This window comes from Anoplopoma fimbria, chromosome 7 (genome assembly GCF_027596085.1).
Source record: "Anoplopoma fimbria isolate UVic2021 breed Golden Eagle Sablefish chromosome 7, Afim_UVic_2022, whole genome shotgun sequence".
In the NCBI taxonomy this organism is placed as follows: Eukaryota; Metazoa; Chordata; class Actinopteri; order Perciformes; family Anoplopomatidae; genus Anoplopoma; species Anoplopoma fimbria.
In genome coordinates, this window is record NC_072455.1 from 9,174,325 (window position 1) to 9,197,013 (window position 22,689).

Below are 22,689 nucleotides of genomic sequence, written 5' to 3' on the forward strand. Positions count from 1 at the left end.
AAGCAAGAACGTCCTTCTTCTCTAATTTAATTACAGCAAACCACTCAAATCCAAGACTTTTATTCAAAATAATTGACTCAATGGTCACCCCTTCTCATTTCACTGATGCCTCACAAGAGCTATGTGAGCAATTTTTTAATTTCTTTGCAAACAGAGTACAGGACATTAGGCAACAAATTTGTCCCCCAGACCGTGTTTTACATGTTAGTAGGGATATTCTAAGTTATTTTAGCAGTTTTAATCCTGTATTGCTTTCCTCTTTAGCAGAAACCATATCCCATATGAAATCAACCACGTGCAGCCTTGATTTTATACCAACTAAATTTCTCAAACAGGTTATTGACACAGTCGGGCCCAGTATTTTATTGATTGTTAATAGCTCGTTAGCAACAGGATCTATTCCATCCAGTCTTAAACATGCTGAGGTCCAACCACTTTTAAAGAAACCGAATCTTGATCCCTCGGTTCTTAACAATTTCAGGCCTATTTCTAAACTTCCGTTTTTATCAAAAGTTTTAGAGAAAGTTGTTTCAATCCAACTTCTAGCCTTTATGTGTCTTAGTGATGTGTTTGAGAAGTTTCAGTCAGGTTTTAGAGCTTTACACAGTACAGAAACGGCCCTCCTCAAGGTGTCCAATGACCTCCTTTTAGCAGCTGACGATTTTAATCCTTTTGGACCTAAGTGCAGCCTTTGACACGGTAGACCATGCCATTTTAATCAACCGTCTTAAGAACTGGGTTGGCATCAAGGACTCTGCACTTAGTTGGTTTTATTCTTACCTCACTGACAGAACCCACTCGGTCACCATAGCTAATTACTCATCTTCTACTTCTAACATTACCTGTGGTGTTCCGCAAGGTTCTATTTTAGGTCAAATCATCAAACGTCATAATGTCTCTTTTCATTGTTATGCAGACGACACACAGATATACCTTCCACTGAAACCCGACGACCCAAGAAGCCTAGCTGCTATTATGGACTGTCTTAAGGATATCAACTGTTGGATGGCTCAAAACTTTCTTCAACTAAATAATTCGAAATCTGAGATCATTTTATTTAGTCCCCCAAACCCCATCACTCCTATTGTAAATGCACTTGGTCCTCTGTCTTTAAATATAAAATCCATGGCAAGGAACTTAGGAGTTCTATTTGATTCCGACTTCACTTTCAGACCCCACATCACAAAAGTAGTCCAGTCCTGTTTCCTCCAAATCAGAACCATTTCCAAAATAAAACCTATCCTCACTCCCCCAGACCTGGAAAAAATCATACATGCATTTGTGTTTTCAAGACTGGACTACTGTAACTCCCTCCTCTCTGGCATTAACCACAAGTCACTCTCTCGCCTCGAACTGGTTCAGAACTCCGCAGCTAGGCTTCTTACTGGTTGTAACAGACGACATCACATCACCCCAATCCTGGCTTCTCTTCACTGGCTCCCTGTTCGTTTTAGAATTGATTTTAAGATTTTGCTGATCACTTTTAAAGCACGTCTGGGTCTGGCCCCGACATACATAGGAGAAATGTTGACCCCGTATGAGCCAGCTCGCAGCCTTAGATCCTCAGGTGGGGCCCTTCTGGTTGTTCCAAAGTCGAAACTGAAAACCAAAGGCGACCGTGCTTTTGCCAGAAGGGCCCCTCGGCTTTGGAATGACCTACCGGAGGAGATAAGGCTTGCAATGACCTACCGGAGGAGATAAGGCTTGCAGAATCAGTAATCTCTTTTAAATCACTTCTTAAAACACATTTTTATAGATTGGCTTTTATGTGATGTCGTCGTTTTATTGGTTCATTTTCATTTGGTCTTGGTATTTTATCTTATATTGAGTCTGCTGCCCTTAGGAGGTAAATGACCTCCTAAGGGCAGCAGACTCAGGATCCCCCAGTTTGCTAATCTTGCTGGACTTAAGCGCTGCTTTCGACACGGTGGACCATAGCATCCTGTATCGGCGCCTCCAGGAGGTGGGAATCAAAGGCACTGCCCTGGACTTCTTTCATTCTTACCTCACAGGACGGCAGGAATATGTTGCCCTTGGCAAAGTCACCTCCAGCATCAGATGCGTTACCTCCGGTGTCCCCCAGGGGTCAGTCCTGGGGCCCCTGCTCTTCTTAATATACATGCTGCCCCTGGGAAAAATACTACGGAGCCATAACATCAAATTCCACTCGTATGCTGACGACACACAAATTTACCTGCAAACTAACCCTGACAAACACCTGGCACTATCCCGGGCTACCAAATGCCTGGATGACATCCAGCACTGGATGAGCAGCAACTCACTACAGCTAAATGGCAGCAAGTCAGAAGCCATTCTCATTGGCACCCCCATCAGACAAAAAGGCCGGTCTCACCCACATCACCATCAATGGCCACCCCATTCCTCTTTCCTCACTGGTCACAAACCTGGGCGTCAAGCTGGACTCATCATTGTCCTTTGATGCGCACATCAAATCTGTCTGCCAAACATCATTCTACCACCTGAGAAACATCTCAAGGCTCAGACCCTCACTACCCAAACGTGATGCAGAAAAGTTGGTGCACGCATTTATCAGCTCTCGGATTGACTACTGTAACTCTCTGCTCGCAGGTCTACCAGCCAAAACCATCCAGAGGTTACAATATGTCCAAAACAGTGCCGCCCGGGTTCTCACCAGGACACGGAAATCAGAACACATCACCCCAGTCCTCCACTCCCTCCACTGGCTTCCCATAAAACAACGCATCACTTTCAAAGTACTTCTCCTAGTATTCAAGGCCATAAGCTGTACCGGTCCAACCTACCTCCTCACCCCTCAATCCACATCCAAGACACTTAGGTCAGGAAACTCCAACATCCTTGCGGTTCCCCGGACAAAGCTGGCTACCATGGGAGATCGTGCCTTCTCTTCACTGGGGCCACGCCTGTGGAATAAGCTCCCGGAGAAGATCAGGGCCTTAGACTCCCTCACCGCTTTTAAATCAAATCTTAAAACTCACCTGTTCCTCTCTGCCTTCCCCTAAGGTCTTGGTAATTTAGATTGCTTGTGTTTGGGTGGTTGTTCAGTTTTAATAGATATTCTTAGATTTCATTATGATTAAATTAATTCATTTATTTAAATTCTTATTTTATTTTTTGTTTGTTTTTAGCATTTTATTATTATATTTGATTATTGTGATTGTTCTACCCTGTGCAGCACCTTGAGATTTCTTTGTATTTTAAAGTGTGCTATATAAATAAAATCCATTATTATTATTATTATTATATTTGTTTACTATATTTTACCATTATCACTTGATTTATTTCATTATTTTATTTATTTTGTTTGTTTATTTGATTGTCACTTGTTATTTCATTTTGTTTCTTATGCACTGTCTTGCTGGCTGGTCTGTCAAAACACTTTGTAAACCTTGTTTTTAAAAAGGTGCTATATAAATAAAGTTGTTATTATTATTATTATTATTATTATTATTATTACTGAACAATCCAGAAACAACAATATTCCAAGTCCAATATTCACTCTTTTGGTCTCTTTAGCTGCTAAATGCTCCACTATGTACAACAGCTAGTTTCTAACTGTGTCTGTCTGCCGTTTGGTGTACAGTGGGTTTGTTGGAACTAGTGTGTCCAAAACTTAGAATAATTTTCCCTTTGAAATCGCAATATTTAACAATTTTTTCCATTTGTTTTTTTATATTTAGAATTGAATGTCCTCAGGTTTTCCTCTGGTTTGTTGGAGGGCTGATATGAGGGGAGTTTTACCAACAGAATGTACATAATAAGTAGACATAGTCACCACAACGTCATCCATTGATTTGTCGACTGTCGCTTGAAGCCTCAAGTTTGGCATTTGTTACCAGAAGAGACATTACAGGGTGGATCTAACTACATCCCGAAGCTAAAAAGTTCAATGCAGATGTGCCTTAAACATGCAATCTTTCTAATGGCGACTCCTCTGGTTGTATAGAAGTCTATGAGAAAATGACTCTACTTTTCTCTTGATTTATTCCCTCAGTAAACATAGTAAACATGAGTTCATGGTCTCAATCTCTAGTTTCAAGTCTTCTTCAATACAGCATGATGTTCATTTAGTAAATGATGGTCCATTTAGAGTCAAATAGACCATAAAGCAGAGTATGCTTTAGGGCGGAGCTACACACTGACTGACAGATCGCTACAACTGCGTTGTCGGGTCTGGGAGTTGTCTATGTTTACTTCTTACAATTTAAACCCTTTTGTGAAAGTTAATTGCAATATTTTGTCGCCCTATACAGTATTCGTTTTTTCTTTATCCACCCTATGGTGTAAATTCTGGTTGAAAATAAAAATAAGATGGCGGCTGCAGAAAACCAAGCTGGCGGGGACCGAAATGTCCAACGAGTGACGTCACAGTGACTAAGTCCACTTCTTATATACAGTTTATGGCTGAAACATGCACGAGGCAAATTACATATTCCTGCCAGTGGTTCACACTATTCCACCTATCAGCAGCCAACAAATTCAGGGAAGATGACCTTTTATAAAAATCTACTTTGCAAATGTTTTATGAGTAATGAAATGCACATGTTTGTGGACCCTCAATATGTGTATACCAGGTACATACCAATTCCCTTAATTGTATCCACTTACTTTCCCTTGCGTCTAGGCCCCTGCTATTTAAGATGTGAGTAGCGATGCAATGAAAAAATACGGGGAAAGAGGAGCAGAAAACAGTTTTTAGAGAAATGACGCATCCTTTCCTCTTAACTGTAACCTGAAGATAAATTAGTACCTGATGAGACACAGCTGGATCAGCTGTCAGTCGGCTCCTTAATGACTGTCTATGGGGAGGAGTTTGTATTTGAACTTACTGTTTATGCTCTTTGTGTGCACAGAAACCTTCGCCAGCACAGTCTCTGCATGTTCTCTGTAAACCAGTGTGTAAACGTACTTCACTGCTCACATTCATTTCATGTGTTTGTAAACTCATTATTCAATAATCCACATTGATGATTAGAACGTGTCAGTTTTTGGAAATTAGTCAGTGGCCAAAATGTTTTTGGGAAAAGTGGAAATGAAATAACTTTATCTTACATCAAATAATAGTTTCCACTTGACGCACTGAGATTTTCAGTCTCAGATGTGACTGAATGGAAATTACAATAACCAATTTTATTGATGAAACACCCTTTTCTTCTTTCTCTGACTATAATATCATGTGATTTTTTAAAGATTAAAAGGACAAATTCTATATCATGAATGGAAAATCTTTCTAAAGGCCAATTGATACTGTCCATGTCCCTGACGGCCGGCGTGGATAGTCCATGTGCAGCCTGGACGCATAGTAAACCCTACCCTTGTTTTTTATAATCTATTTTATTTATACAGTTCATCTTTAAAGGAACACAAACACAGCCAAGTGGCGTTGAACTCCGGTATGTTTAAGGGGAACTCACTTACCTTTTGTTATCAGGTAAACGTAGTTTTTAGATTTGTCCAATCTGTAACAGAGAAGAAGAATTATTATTACAACCTGCGTGCAGTTTAGATAACAATCTATTAAATGTAAAAGTAACACACCCAAGTCTATAATGCATTATAATCAACTTATAGCACTTCATTTTCATAGTTATAATTATTCATAAATATTCATTATGCTTTGCTTTGCAATGGTAATAGTGTTTTAGACTTCACAAAGGTTCTAATACTTTATAATTTTTTCATCATACATTTTAATCATAGCTTCATAAATAAATTTCTTTATTTTAAAGAAAAATTAATATTTACAACATTTTGTGTGTTGTTCTTGCATATATTTAATCATATTTTTTCACTTAAAGCACACAGTGATGACAAACAGTGATTATAAGAAATTATGAAAATATTATAGACGACAACAATGGAAAGTATAAAACACTATGATCCTTTAAAAAAAAAAAAAAAAAAAAAAAAGTCAGTCAGTGACCAGCAATTACAAATTAAACTTGACCTTACAAGTCATTATAAAATGCTTTATAATATTTTATGATTATTGTTATAAAGCCTTACGGACATGTATGATTGCTTATAACTAAGATTATACAGTGCTTTAAGCATATGAAAATGGATCATAAGGATGTTTATAAAGCATTATAACATGGAACATAGAAAGTGTTGCCAATCTAACATGCTTCTCTGCAGCAACAAAGACACACACAACACACACACACACACACACACACACACACACACACACACACACACACACACACACACACACACACACACACACACACACACACACACACACACACACACACACACATATATCTCAGTTTGTCAAAGGGATGTTGACTCTACTGAGAGCTGTAACCCAGATTTCCTCTGCATGGAGAAGATAAGAAGTTAGTTGGCTTCAGGAGTCTTCACTATTTACCTTTAACATATCTGTGTTACACAAATATTTCCAGTGTTTTTTCCTTTTAGTCGACACACTCTTGCACGGGAAATCAACGATGCTTATTCCAGATTTAAAGACACATATGGTATTTTTTTGAATACGTTATAATCAATCGAATGCTACTGTCAAGAAATAATATTGTGCTCAGCCAAATGGTCCTGCTTATGATTGTTTCATCTCCGTATCCTACGAAATTCCCATTCAACCAAACTTTATTCTCAATTACGTTTCGGGGAAAATGTTTTTAATAAAATGTAAATTGAAACAATACAAAAACGCAACAAAACTCCTTGGTGAGGTTTAGTAATTCATCGTTCTTTGGCTTAAAATCAGTATGTTTGTTAGGTAATTTAACTTAAAAACTAAAATAAGTCAAAGTCAAAAACAGATGTAATACAATTTAGAACACTATTTTTGAATTTTACATCGTTTTGAACTATTATTATTACTATGGATAAACACCAAAAAGCCTAAAGTCAAAACTTGCTTAAGTTGAATAAGTATTTATTAAATATCCCAGGCTTTGTCTAAGGCCGGGATATGTATCAATGTTAGATTAATATTGTGATTAACGTTAAATGAGACAAGAGATTATTATGGATATCATCATATCATAACATGGCATTAGTGTTGTATTTTCTGTTAAGGCATTAAGGCTACATTATAGTAGGTCATTTTCTGAATTTACAAGACTGTTCTAACTGTTCTATTATTTGCGTAGTCTTTATTATAACGTTGATTATGAAAAATCTTGTGTAAATATTTTATGAAAACACCACTGGTCAACTCCACATTATGGTCACAATATGGATGTTGAGGCATTTGGTCATAAATATTGTGATATTGATTTTCTCCGTATTGCCCAGAAAAACCATCAAGAGTATTCTGTTTTGAAGTTTGACCCATTAGTTCAAATAAAACTAGCTCCGGAGAGGAGCTCCAATGCTCAGTGGTACCACATATTAAGGAATCCAGAAGAGTATATTTCATTGAATGACGTTCTCACATCAATTATTTATCATCATTTATCATCTTGGAAACAGAAATGGGTTGACTGATCAACTTTCACATCCTTACCAAACAAACAGGTCACCTCCATGGAAACGGTCTCTAAAATCTGCCCATTTAATTATATTTGAAAAATCTTTAAAAAACATTCTAGGGACGTTCCCAGGTTAGTTTTTTATAACCTTCACTGAATCTCTGGGGAAAGTTCCCTAAACGTTATCTAAAGGTTACGGTATAAACGTTTCAAAAATAATTTCACCCTTTAAAAGAGATGAGCCTTCTATATTTCAGCTGACCTATGAACACAGCGTTGCTATAGCAGCTCGGCTCTGAATGAGAGATTACAACAACACAGCTTGTGATGTGTGCTATTAAGGATGAAATCTGTTATTCCCCCCCCGATACCATAACAGCTAAACTACAGAGATACAGAGTGCCAATCAACCGATGCAAATTCACGTCTATTCACGTCTTTGCATTGACTGTGTATCTAATCTCTCCTACGCGAAAAGTTAGCTTTGGTTTTCACTGTATGTCTTGTGGACTACTTCAGTTAACTGACACATCACTAAGCCCCACCCACCCATGGCAACTTTGTCAAGCTGTCGGAGCCACTGTGGAGCCCACACTGTTACTAACTGCACTCCCTGAATAAGTACTATTACATTTTTGAGAAACTGAAACAGTGGACAGAACGGTCTACAATATATGATTGAAAGATATATCAGGAAGTCAAACTGATTGAGCAGCGACAACAAGTTATAGGATAACGATAGACTTTAAGTCTACAGATCAAAGTGTAAAAATGAATCACCACATCACCTGGAGATCGAGACAGAAGGTAATAAAATGAACGTACATGTAAAGCCTGGTTAGTCTTTATTCCCTGTTACAATCATTACATATGTAGAAGTCGCATGTGTGCTCATTCAGTAAATCTTCAGTAGCTAGCATAGCATAGAAGTGGTGACGCTAGTTAATGCTATGCTAATGTGCTAATTTGGCATAGCGAAGGGTCAATGAATGGTGTGAAGTCATGTTGTATTTATATATTCCCAATATGACCGACATACATTACTATGCAGCTCTACTTAATCATGTTAAGCCATGCTGGCGTAACACGTAATGGCAATTCTGGTGACGTTCAGCACAAGAAAATGTATTATTAGAAGGCTGGCTCTCCACCCCCTCTCAGTCTCAGAGCACAGGCGGCGGCAGGACCGCTGGTTGTCATGGAAACCACTGGGTAATTGCTCTCTGTGGGAGGTCAGATGAGGAGGTGACCTCTCGAGGGCGCAGCATCGCTCTCCCACCTCCACCACCTTGGCTGCCGCTGCCTGCCCTTTACCTCCTGCTATAAGACTGATGATGAGAGTGTCAAGGTGACTATTTGCACTTCATCTCCTTTGTTGATTTTATCCATCTTCAGTGCAATGAACTATTTTGGTATCTTCCAATTTGTCTTTTATATTCTCCCCAGTGGTCATCGCTGTGTGTTGTTTAATGCCTCAATATTTGGAGCCGTTTTGTCCCGACATGGAGTGCCATATCTAAATGATTCTCTTTGAATGGTAGTCTTTTTGTTAATGTGAGTGAATTTTTATTTTTTGTGGACAGGTGGTCTTCCTTTCTCTGATAATGATTTGAAAACCAGTCTACAACGCTTTCTCTTATGAATGAGGTAAAAGATTCACGCAGCGTAGTTGACCTATACTTTGTCAACGCCGGTTCAGTTTTCTAAATCCATCATACGAGACCTCACCATCACCCAATGTCAAATAAACAGCATTGATGCCGCCAATTTTTGGGAAAGCTGCATCTTTTCTCACTATCAATTATTTCTTGATGTTAAGGTAACAATTTTGCAAAACTGGACAGTTAGTTGTGAATGAACCAGGAGAATACTAAGTGGCCAATCACACCGAGGCGAAAGGCTAGAAACGCGTGGCCATAGACATTGTTTTGCTATGATACCAAATTTTTCAACGCCTTTCACACGGTTTTTAAAACGCGCATAAAAGTTTAAATATTCTCAATTTTTCTGTCGCACCGCTTGTCAATATCACAAATGGTAGAGGCAGCTAATCAAGTCAAGCAAAAGGCAGGCTTTACTCCTTGACCACTGACTTCCTGTATTGCTGCCGGTAGATGTGGTTGGAATAGACATTGATGAACTATATAATTTTCCCCTCCTTCTCATTCAACTGCAGAGCAACAGAAATGCTCGATTTCTGCATTGAATCTTTTTTACCTCCCGTTATTTTCAATTGTTCGCCTGGTTGCACATGCTCCACCAGCTCATCAGCTGTTTTGCCCGACTCGCTTTGCCAAGGTGCGTTTTTAAAGCAACCGTCTCCGTTGAAACACGTCCCGGTGTGATTGGCCCCCGTACTCTTTCACTTCAACCTGCAGCCAGCTCAGTTCGTGAGACAAAAAACGCCTGCAAGAACGTAATGCTCATCACTGGATGTTCAATAGTTGCAGACGTTCAGATTGTGAGTGATGCAAAGTGAAACGTGCAATGTGGAAAGTCTTGTCCGTTTGGTTGCTACACCTCAAGTGGTAGCACAGCTTTCTTCTTTTTTTTTTTTTTTAAACATATATTTATTGGTTTTATACATTTAACACAATTTACATACATAAATGACCCTTCCCCAAACCTGAACATATGGCAGTATATAAAATAACAATGAATAATACAAATATCACTTGGAAATAAATAATGGCTAAATTATGAGTTAAAACATAAATTCAAGAAGGACCAAGATTAACAATGAAAATATTAATTTAGTTGAAATAAATAAATAAATGAAAATAACGTAAATAAAATACAGTCACAAACATGGAGCATAGTACAGCACACATTCCTCCCATCAGATTAGTAACTTCATATTTCCAATGCCTCTTCAATGTCACCATTTTTAACAAATTCCAAAAACATCTCCCAGATATTGTAAAACTGAGAAGCTTTCTTCCTAACTATATAAGTTTCTCAAGAGCCAAACCTGATGTTAAGTTTTTCAGCCAGTGGCCTAAAGAGGGGCAACGAACATTCTTCCAACACAGAGCGATTGAGCGCCTGGCCTGTAGTAGACATAGGTCAACCATTTTTCTTTCTCCATTAGAAAGAGAACAATTGACTGGATACATGCTTAATATACAGAGCGTAGGACTTAGAGGTATTGGAGAAGAGGTAATTTGAGAAATATATTGTATCACCGATCTCCAAAATCTTTGAATCTCCTCACATTCCCACAAACAGTGATATAAAGTCCCTTGATGAATATTACACTTATAGCATCGGTCAGGAATATTAGGATCAAATTTGTTTAACTTCACAGGGGTGATGTACGTTCTCATTATCCAATTATATTGTATTAATCTCAGACGTGTGTTAATGGTTTGTGTATGTACCTTTGAACATATTATACCCCAATCTTCCACTAAAATGTCCTCTTACTTTCAGAGTTGTCTTTATGGTTTTCCACCAATATATTATATAATTGAGTAACCAGCCCTTTGCTGAAACAAGTTTTTGTAGAAAATATCTCCAGTGTGGACATTGGAGGTTGTTGCATTGAATTCTTCAAGCATTTCAGAATAAAACTTCTAAGTTGTAAATACTTAAAGAAGTGTTTCTGTGGTACGTCATATTTGGCTTTCAGCTCGTCAAACGACATTAGAGTGTTGTCCTTATAGAGATCTAGTAGTTTAACTATGCCCTTGCTTAGCCATGCTTTAAACCCCATGTCATTCTTAGCCGGGCTAAAGTGTTCATTGCCCCAAATAGGTGAGAAACAGGACAACACTGGGAAATCTCCCAGATATTTATGCACTTCATGCCAGACAACAATGGTATTTTTCACAAAGGGATTAACTGTGTTTTTTCTTAGTTTCTTAAGGGGAGCAGAGTATAAAAAGCTATCCAGCATCAAACCCTTTGAAGACAACAATTCAATTTGTAACCAGGGCTGAGCATCCACTTTAGAAAACCAAAACATTGCAGCCCTCAATTGTGCAGACCAGTAGTACCACTGTAAGTTTGGTAGTTGTAACCCTCCCCTATCATAAGGCAAATATAAAAGAGAGAGTCTAAGTCTTGGCTTCCTGTTGTTCCAAATAAAATTTGAAAGCAGATTTCTTACACGTGTGGATCGCGTCCTCCAAGTTGACAGTATAAACAGAACTATGTGTCCATGGTGTCCACAGCTGTCCATGAACGCTTCCCTTTGGGTGTGTAACTGATGAAAGACAACAACAGGGCTTGGGCTCTGCAGCATCTAACGCTATAGTGCAGGCTGCCACTATAGTGTTAGATGCTCTATATTATGTATATACATTATATCCCAATACTATTTGTTTTCCACAGCACTAACAAAGACCTCATGTCAAATAAGTCAGCTTTCTTAAAAACTAGTGTCTCACATTATTCAACATACGAAGTGGTGTGGGAGATAAGAAGGGAGGTAAGAAGGGGGTAAGAAGGGGGGTAGAGAGTCTATGATTAGGTTCTGACTTGAGGATATTAATTAGTCGGAAGCCAACAAAAACACAGCAACCTAGAATAGGCCAGAGCATGAGGACCCATATTTATCTTGATCATTTTCATTTCATGTGCTGGTGCTGTGTTTCCTCCATTTACACCCCCTCTTATCGTGAATCAGCAGGAGGGCTGCGGAGGAAAGACCGACCGACGGGGGCTTTACAGGAAATACCGGAGATGTTAAGCAGGATATCAGAGCTGAAACAACCTTATGATGTTTGTGCTGATTGCCATGAGTACAGAGAAGATGCTCTGAGAAAAAGGTCACTGATTGAAATGTTTGCACTCCTGTAAATAAATGATGGAATGGGAGTGGCCCTGGCGTGCAGGAGCATCGGCCCACAGTCGACTCTACAAGATGCAACAGGATTTAAGCAATAAAGGGAGAAAAAAACTTCATCCTCCCATCCCCTTCGCACAGCCCTTTGTGTAGGAGCCCTAATCAATCAATGGGAGTCACTTGTGCAGAAAGAAGGGCTGTCACTGGCTTCCCACCGCAACAAGGCGGAGAAAGACACATAAAGCCAACAGTAAATTGAGTATCCATGTACTACGGATTATGAATTGTTCCTCTCTTGATTTGTACGCCTAGGTAAGACAATCGGCCTCTATTCTACACATGAGCACCCCAGGGATGTGTGCTCAGCCCCCTCATGTTCACGTTGTACACCCATAACTGCATACCCTCGACATGAAACACAGAGAACTTAACATGGTCATCTAATCAAGTCTCAATCCTGATGAAAAAAGCTCAAAAAAGCTGTTTTGTTTAAGGAAAGTTTTACAGAGGAACAATAAAAAGCATCCTGACTGGCAATGTAATTAACTGGCATGGGATGTCCATGGCCCAGGAAAGGAGGGCTCTGCAAGGGATGATCAAAACCACCCAGAACATCATTGGTACCCATCTACCGATTATAAGAGAAATTGGTGACAAGAGGTGCCTGCAAATATTAAAAAGACAATACCCATCCCAGCCACAACCTGTTCACCCTGCTGTCCTCTGGCAAGAGATACAGAAGTATTACCTGCTGTACTGGCAGACTGCTGCATGTGGGAAATGCATGGCTTTCAGTGTGATGACTGCTTTCACCAGACTTTATTAAAATTGTCAAACTGACAAACAAATGATTATTACACAGGAGCAGAGTCTCCAACATTGAAAGTGCCTCTTTGTGTTCATTCGACTGATTGAACAAGACATTGTAGAAACCAGATTTACATCACACTGAATGAACCTACCGTTCTCTATATAGTTTGCAATATATCAAATAAACATATTCATAATGCATTTCTACGAGTTAATAAAACATGAGGTCATAAAACATTGAAAATGCAAAATAGGGCTGAGGCGTCTGAATGTCCCCACAGCATTTTTCAAGTCTCCCCTCCGGTTTTTTTCACAGGAGTTGGTTTAGAAGTGTCTGATTTACACACTGACTGCAGTCAGGAGCCGTGGGTGGCTGAACAGTGAATGTAATAACAATCATCCGCACCGTGCAGCAGACAGGCTGACAGCAATGCAATAGGCTGTATGGAGACCTGAGCTCCTGCCCCAATTTCAGCTCAGACTCTGTTCCAATACAAGTTGGATTTCAGTATATTTTGGAACAATGTGTTTCACTCATCTGTCATGTTAATAATATCCGTGGAAATTATATTATATTATTATTAATTGACAAATTAACCAGACAGGAACATCTGCTATTAGCCTATCCAGCAGTTAAATTATTGGCCAATCAAAGTACTTTATCACAATAATGCAAAAATCTAATAATAATCCAATATTACCATAATTCAGACCTGATCATTGTATTGCACAAAATAGTCTTATACTATTATAGTTCTACTATTATAGGGATAGTTTACACGGTATAAATGGCAAAATCGGAAAATTGAATGTTCACAAATCTATATTGTGCAAACTCATTGCACACAATTTTTCTGTGCAATGACATTTCACTCTGCATCCCTATTTCAGGTGTGCTCAGTTAAAGGAAAAAAAACACTACAGGGGAACTGTCCTTAGCTGATTACTTACATTAAGATAGTTTTTAAGAAAATATGTTTAAATATGCAAATACTGCATTCTCTTATATATATCAAAATATGTGCTAATTTGCACACATTTCCAAAACAGAATTCCGAACATTGGATATAGCCAGGTAGAACATTATTGTTGCATTTTGTTGACATATTGGAGTCTAAGGTTTTTACTGAGGAATTATTGGATATCTCTTTGTATCTCTCCATAAATAAACAGCAATAACAAAAACTATTTGCCATGTTTTAAGTATAATATCTATACATCTTGCTATGAATGATATATGAACAAACTCTGTTAAAACCTTCAGAATATAGATAGGAATGATTTAGTTGTATGTAAGTTCTACCCAAGTGGAGAGAGAAAATCTAATTTGGCAAAAAGGGCCTTAAAAGGCAAAATATATGTTTGAATTGAATGTTTCTGCAAACCACTGGCTGCACTGCATGTCAATGTTTCCAAACAAAAAGTACGGTACATAAATAAGTTCCATATTATCTTCATATCACACTTATAGAAACACACAATGCCATGCAGTTAACATTGCGTAACGATTGGTTAGGTTTAGGCAAGAAAACTACTTGGTTAATGTTAGAAAATAACTGTGTTAAAATAACAATGCAACAGCGTAACTACATTGAATAAATACACAGCGGCCCGAAGCTGACTTTCTTGTGTAAATTTAACTAACACAAGGTTACATACGGACACATGAACAGTGGTCTCCTGGGTGAAAGTCTCAATATGTCACTTTGAATGCAAAAAATACCCCTTTCTAATTATATCCATATTCCTTAATATCATAAAAAGCATCCATATTCAACCTATCTATGATTTGCAAAATGGATAAACTGCTGGCTGTGTATTTATAGTCAATCCAGAGTAGAGAGAAATAAAACATATCTTCATACAGTGAACTGCAGTTTTCTCATGAGAAAGAAAAATATGCTAATATATCAATGTTATCCTGTATACCGCCGTCAGTCTCCCCAAGCTGAGATCAACAAGTTTTGCACCACAAAAAAATGCTGACTAAAGCAGATGCATATGCATCCACTCAAATCTGTCAAGTCGGTTTCACTTTCTAAATGAACAGCTTGTCTAATGGGCTGCATCATGATTCCATAGCAAAAAAAATGAAAAATAAAAAACTGACCACCACAGAATGACGACTAGTTCACCTTTTAAAAAGGTGAACTAGTCGTCTCGGGCTGTCTCAAATGCTCAAGGAGGCAGAAATTTACATCATCAAATGGATTCAGCCTTTTACCATTTCTACATGCATTTGCCAAAGAGTATCCCCACTGGGGGGGAAGGCTCTTGCTCACTGACACACACATACTACACACACACACACACACACACCAGCAGGAACTGTCCCGAGCAAATAGAGATGCCATTTGCCGGTTGCGAGGGGCTCCTTTTCCCAGGTCTGCCAAAATGTCCACTTTATTTTATCCTCCTTTAGTCTCAGCGGGCAGTGGACTGCAGGCTGCCACAGTTGCTGTCCACTGACACAGACACAAAGGGCCTGAGACGGGCGGGATGGAAATAAAGCTGGTGGGCAGCGGTGAAGCGGTCTGCTACGGACATCCAACAAAGCAGTAAACACAAAGGCTTTCCTACATCATTCCCAATTCAGCACGTTGTTTTAAGAAGTATAAAGAGCTCTAACTGACATGAAAAATTCAGTAAGTGGCATTTATTATTATTAAATATATTCGTGGCTCCAGACTGTTTTCTCATTCCATTCCATTAGAAGCACTGGCGGTCCGTGCTAAAAAATTTAGAGGCACCAGCAAAATAAGGAGCACCCCTCAAATTCATATTTTTTTTCCATCTTAACTGCATTACTTACAAATGCTTTGGAAATAGACAATTTACAGAAAAAACAATGTGCCGTTTTATTAAGAAGGGACAAAAAGTGAAGCAGTGCTTTAGGAGAGAAAAAAAGGAAATTGTGCTTTTTTTTAAAAAAACAGACGTAAAATGTAAATTAGCTTTGTTGTGTGTTAAAGGCTGCTCCTATTGACGTCCATCCTTTTCAGCACCCTTCCAATTTTATACAGTTTAAAACAAATATTTAGTACTATGTAGATCCCTGATGTTGTGGATCTTCTAGTGATTGGGGCATTTTGCTAGCTCTGGCTAACGTTACTCGAAAGTTAGCTCAATAAAAGGTTGGAGTTGGCTTACAGAAGCCCTCTGATGGCAAGAGAACGGGAGAATAATTAATAGGAGAAAGAGTGAAAGTGACAGTGACGGTCAGGGCTCATTATTAACAACAAAGATGAGGAAACTGTTGGCAGAAAGGTCAACTGTCCGTTATGTCGAAGCAGTTAGGTGATGAGGTTCAGATGAAGGCAAACAAAGAGGGGGAATTCTATCATCATATCAGATGGAAAGATACACAACAAAAAAAGAACATGCTGCCTGCAGGGAAACAATTTAACATTGGGTTTAGCTTTAGGAACTTCCTCACAGTTGGGCTTACAGTAAGTTGGTAAAACGTAACACATCACGAAACGTACACTTCGGGACACGAAAACGGACCAGTGAGTTTGACTTGGGTTTTGAGCAATGGTAGCATTCATTCACCGACAAATAAACTGTACAAACACTGAATTTACTGCCACGTCACATACACTTGCTAACGTTAAGGTGGGCCACTGGGCTTGTGAATCACAAACGTTCTACTCAACAAACAGGAGGTGCTCCGTGCATATCTTCCCCCTCTACCAGCCCTACCAAAGTTTGATCTCCTTCATGTTGACAGCACCGGCTCGGCAGTAAATCCTGCATGGCCTGTCAAGACACTACTAGTTCGATAGTCCGTTTATAAACAAACGTTATTTTAATCACCTTGTCATATTCTCAATGCAGCACAAGTTGTATTGACGCCGTCGGCACAGGCTGATGATGTAGGCTCATTTTAATTTGCTAGAACGTGTCATGATGTTGTCGGTTCAGTTCGTTTGCATAAAATCATCCCGGTGTAATCTCGGTAAAAACGGAAATCGACCCAACTCTACTCAGCGCGAATACCTCTCTTTTACTGTAGGTTTCACAAAGATAGAGTACACTTGGATCGAACATATACTCCACCCTACTCAGACTTCATCTGTTGCCCAAAGTGGTTTTGTTCTTTACCAATCTTAAGTAGGACAGATTTGCCATGAACTCTGGGTAAGTTAGTCACTCCATCAAATATTGACTGTAAATGTGTTATGATGAATGTCACAACCACTCTGAAACGCCTCTTTTTAGCATCGGAATTTGATTAATTCCATGACGAAGTATTTGGAAAGTTTATAAGAGCTGTATGATAATGATTATTTCATTCCATCTTTCACAGGAATGTATGCAGCACGATCTTTGAATGCGGGATCCAGTTCTCCTGAAAACATATATGGTCACACTTCGCAGCTACGCGCACCGGAAAACAGTTTAAAAAAAAAAAAAAAAAAAAAAAAAAGAATAAACAGATTTAAAAAAAAAAAAGGGCATTTTACTGCGAAACCGTGTACAATACAAAACACTTCAGAGCTGTAGCCGAGCTGAGATACATCTTAGCGTTGCAGATCCCTGGTCTTCTGCTCATGTACTCTGCACTTAAATATTGAATGAATAGATTTAAATAGAGATTTTTGGGCTGTCAACATGCAGATTCATCAGGCCATCAGGGGAGGCTTGTGTGAGCAAGACAAGTTCTGTGCGTGTTTAAATAGAAGCAGAGACAAGCAGGTAAAGACTCACCACACTCTGTGACATTAATCCGCATAGACCGTGTGATATGACAGGGGTAGCAGCTCCTGGAGCCTTGGGCATTCCTGGATTCACTGCTCTTCATCCATCCATCACCTCACATTTGTCAGGAGCAGTGGGCTGTGGTTGTGTCACCATTTTCATCACCTCAAAAAAATGTTTTACTTTCTCATGGTATGTTCCCATATGAACTAATGTTCAGCCCAAGGGGAACCTCCGGCTCTGCAGAGGTAAGCCAATGGGGAAGTGCCCTTTACGTGCATTCTTTCTTTTTTCCATCTCTCTTGATTTATTCCCTCAGTAAACATTGTAAACATGAGTTTATGGTCCCAATTTAAAGTTTTCTTCAATACAGCATGATGTTCATTTAGTAAATTATGGTCCGTATAGAGTAAAAATGTGATTTACAGTTTGCGAGAGTTACAGAGTGCGTGAGTTGTTTTTGTCTTGGTTTATGAAAGTTAATCGTAACATCTTGCCTAAGAATGTCTCATTAAGTGTTTGGATGTACTTACAAAATACCAAGCTTGAGAAGGCTAAAAACCAAGCTGGCGACAACTAAAATCCAAGATAGCACCGCTACAAACCAAGCTGGTGTCAGCCAAAAAACTAAAATCCTTCCAGTCCACTGAATTTTTATTTTGACTTAATGTTGCACTCAAAGTATGTGGAATGGAAGGGAGCCATTGAAAAAGCTCTGTCTTTTCTTACAGTCATGATATTTGACAGGGTTCTACAGTATATGATGGTGTAAACCCCCGGAAGAGCCACTTAAAAATGGGAATAGCTGGTCCACCTTAAAGGTCAGTCCACCTTAAAAGGTCAGTCCACCTTAGGTGATCCTCGGCCGAAGTTGTCGCTAAATTCGGGGCCAACTCCCTTTATTTTCCTCAGCAGGTGGCAAACAAGAAGTGGGAGCTTTGATTGGGCCGAAAGCTGGGTTTTCTGGGGAACCACTATTCAAAAAAATTACAAACTCACTGCAATTCACAACAGGACATATGTATGAATTGTGAGAATTGCCAATTGGTGTGTAAATGAAGTTCCTGACCATTTTTTACTGCCATTTCCGCATCATCTTGAATAGGTAAAACAGCCATTTCCAATGGACTAGAAAAATTAAAACTATGTTTCAAGCATTTGTCATTGAAAACATGTTAAATATTTTATAAATGAGACCAAATAAATGCATTTAGGTGGGATTAACAGGTCATCTGATTCTTTTCATTTACTCTAGTAAAAACAAACAGAATATACACTAGCCTTTCATATTCATGAGCCTAGTTAGGACTTGCAAGGGCTCATATCATTGGTTAACCGATGGAGAGTGCCACCAAGAGTCTCATCAGCCCCCTGAATGAATAGCCTATTCATTGAGGAGCTATGGCTGTATCACAGGCTGAGAGTGCCATGAGGGGGTTAAATAATGGGCGTAGCATTAAATTAAGAGTTTAGTTACTTCAACAATGAACTGCTGTGAGGCTGCTTTGATTCAGTTTATCACATTCTTATGTACCGCTCATCATTACCTCTTCCATGTTGATGAGCAAATGTCAAGGGCGCATTTCAAAAACATAGTTTCAAATCATCCATGAGCGAGCATTTTTATATATATATTCAAAATATTTTAATTGGAACATCTATTTTTAATTTTGAGGCACTTTTATAAGGTCTGTTTCAATATGAGCACTATAGGTTGTTACTGATCCTCATCCTTCTGACGTCCATGACTGCTATAATGGTTTACAGGTACATGGGATTAATCGGTGGTACGGGTGCTATAAATAAACCATCGGCGTGCGTATTGACAGCTGCTCCGGTGCTGCTGGAGAACCTTGCAGATGCAACGCAATCTGTTAAATCACATGCCTGCTTTGCAGTTCATCTCATCGACACGTCTAATGAGAGGTGGAGCAGACACAAGGGTCGATATGCAAACGGTTGTCTGACGGTGTTTCTACGTCCATTCTTGCAACTGTGGGAGTGGGAAATGAGGATGTAGCACATGGGCACCAGTTCCACAACGATTGGGATTTAATATAAAAAAATGAATTGTGCACTAGTGTAGCTATATAAACCTAACAAATGTGTATATATTTTGTCTATCTTATCCAGAGTTTCATGCATCTGGCCCCAGGTTACGACACAGAACGTATTGTTTCTGTCGGGAGGCTTCCACAGACAGTATTTGTCAACATTTGCAAGTTCTTAACTGATGTCATATATTTAATAAATGCCATTGACTTCAATGCATTAACAAAATGTATCCTAAAATAAAAATAAGCTCAATTGCAAACTCAGATTTTTTGCTACGAGAGTGACTCAAAACGATGAGATCTGTGCAGAGTTATACTTGATGACACGGCATATTCAGCCTCCACATTCAGTTTGGTTCCTGCTGCCTAAGAACCGGCTGCTTTAACCACACTGATTGATTTAGCTTCCCCATCTGATCACCAGTAATGGGAGGACGAGAGCGACCGTACAATTTATCTTCCACATTACCAGCGTATGGCTTTTCACGCCATTCTGCAGATCATCATTCCATTTGTTACAGTTTTATATGAACAGTGTGTAGTTAACGTTTGGTTGATGTATAGTCTAGTTTGTGAGCTGGTGTGGCGGGTCAGACTCTGGTGTCCAGGGTTCACTAAATAAATCCCTCATCATAGCAGACATTCTGACTTGTCAAAGTAGGAAAAGCACAGATGCTACAAATGATAAGCCATGACAGTGCACAATACCAGGACCCTGAAAGTGAAGCAGCCATCCTTCATTTGATTTGCTTCTTCCTGCTATGATATATCAAAATATATCTTCTGTGAAAAAGGCCCAATCAGCGCTAAGCTATAGCGACCAATCTCACTGTAACGTGACATCTAAGTGCAATTATCAAGATGATAGAATGTACAGCTACTCCAGGACCAGAACTGAGAACCAAAACTGGAAACTGCCTTCAAAGCCAGAAAGAAGAGCCACAGACTCAACAACCAGCATTAGTTTTCCTGCTAAAGTCTCCTTCTCTAAGCTTTTTGAACATGCGACCTAATAAACATTCACCGGACGTTAACTGCACAAAAAGTGAAGTTAACATCTTAGTTTGTAGGCCAGGTAGCTAACTGGCTGCTCAGCTGCAGCACCTAAAACATTGAATCAACGTACCCCTGAATGCTAGTTTGCCAGCCGCTGTCAATCAGACTCAGACTTCAGACTCTGAAGCTCTAAGAACCCCTCTATCATCAGTTTTGGATGTGGCAGGGACGGCCTGTCAGTTTCCACTCATTACATGCTGAATGTCTTTTCGTCTCCACAGGAAGTTAGGTTTAGGTTAACAAAACCACTTTTGAAAAGAGCGTGGTCCACGTTAATTTGACCACTGAAGACACATGTCCAGCATGTGACAAATTTGTGCAACTCATTGACAAAATGTCACAGACTGACGAGCAGTCTCCCAGAATCCCCTGTGTTTGTTTGACCCGTCAACCTCCTCTCAAGCCTGCCCTGTGTGAGCTATTTCCTCTATATTCCAACTATATTCGCTCGTACTAGGTCAGCTACTCTAACCACCCAATAGTGACGCAGGTTGGGGGTTGCCTCGGTGCGTCGGTATCAGACTCTGGAGGAGCACTGACCAACCATTGGTGTTTGAGGGGCTGGGAATAAGGGCTCCCAAACCTTTTATTTTTCCTTTGAAAAACGCTCAACAATAAAAAATAATTTAAAAATCCTTTTGATTGCAAAAAAAAAAGGGGGTTTGCCTAAATGTGATTTCAGTTGGACTTGAAGGCAGCATATGGTCTTTCCAGTATAGTTTCAGGATGTGATAAACCCGGTCTCCCTGTTGCACGATCGGTGCTGCAGCCCAGACTGCACAACCATCAACCTGCAGCATCTCTGTCAACAACAACAACAGCAGCAGCAGCCTCCTCCGCAGAATGGCTCTGATTTAGACTTCTGCATCACACACGAGGTGATGGAGGCAGAGCTGCGGTCCGGTTTTTGTGAGAAACAAAACCCAAAGCATCAAGACCAGGCCAGAGTGTAGACCGGGTTGTGGTTTTCCCCTACTGGGACTCCGCACCTGCCAACAACAGGGCCTCTCATGGGCCGTTTTCACTCGTGTCAACCCGGCACAAAGCCCTCTATACAACCGGCGCTGCGTTTACTTCCTTCTGAAAATCCCGGTACGGCATTTGCTCTGAAAAACGCGCCGTTATCTTTTCCCCCCCGTAGCCACTCCTCAACCAGTCAACAAACCGAGCGGCGACACAATACGCCGACTCCCCCCCGACCAGCTCACAACGCAGCCGCTACGGAGCCGTGTTCGCCCGCTCCGTGTCACCGTGTCGCGTTTAGAGCTGTCGGCTAACGGCGAGCGGGTGTTTGAGTCCAAACGAGGGGCGAACTCACCTGCTTTCAGCAGCGATGTTGCTGCGGGCTGGAGGTCCGCTCCGCCGCTGCCACACCATCCTCCATCTTCCCTGTAGTGTGTGTGTGTGTGTGTGTGTGTGTGTGTGTGTGTGTGTGTGTGTGTGTGTGTGTGTCAGCCTCCCAGCCCCTCCTTCCCCCGCCGTCACATCTCCGTCGGACTGTTAAAGACGGCTCTAGAGCCGTTTGCAGCACTTTGCATTCGTCTGAGGGCTGAAAAGCTTCAGAATACAGGAAATCTATATGACTAAAAAATACATTAATCATGGCTATGAAATAATCCCGTAAAACCATATAAATAATGAAATAATCTCATTGAACTCTTTATTTAAAAAAAATATTATCATAAGGCTTTATTTCACTTTTTATTTTATATTTATTGTATTTATTTTTAATATTTTCTTTTCTTTGTGCGGCAGTTTTATTTTGCATTACTTTTACAAATAGAAAAATGTTTAAAAAACATATTTTACCCATTTACCAATAAGTAATTAAAGTCCAATT

The 22,689-nt window shown here is 39.7% G+C and overlaps 1 protein-coding gene across 1 annotated transcript in view; it reads right to left on the reverse strand.

The window, feature by feature from the left end:
• apba1a (amyloid beta (A4) precursor protein-binding, family A, member 1a) overlaps positions 1 to 22,238 on the reverse strand; it is a 48,556-nt gene extending 26,318 nt beyond the window's left edge. Inside the window, exons 1-2 of the mRNA XM_054601664.1 lie at positions 22,168 to 22,238; positions 5,419 to 5,459 (exon numbers count right to left, since the gene is read on the reverse strand). The gene's annotated coding sequence lies outside the window, so the exon portion shown is untranslated. The remainder of the gene's footprint in view (positions 1 to 5,418; positions 5,460 to 22,167) is intronic.
• Positions 22,239 to 22,689: the final 451 nt, after the last annotated feature.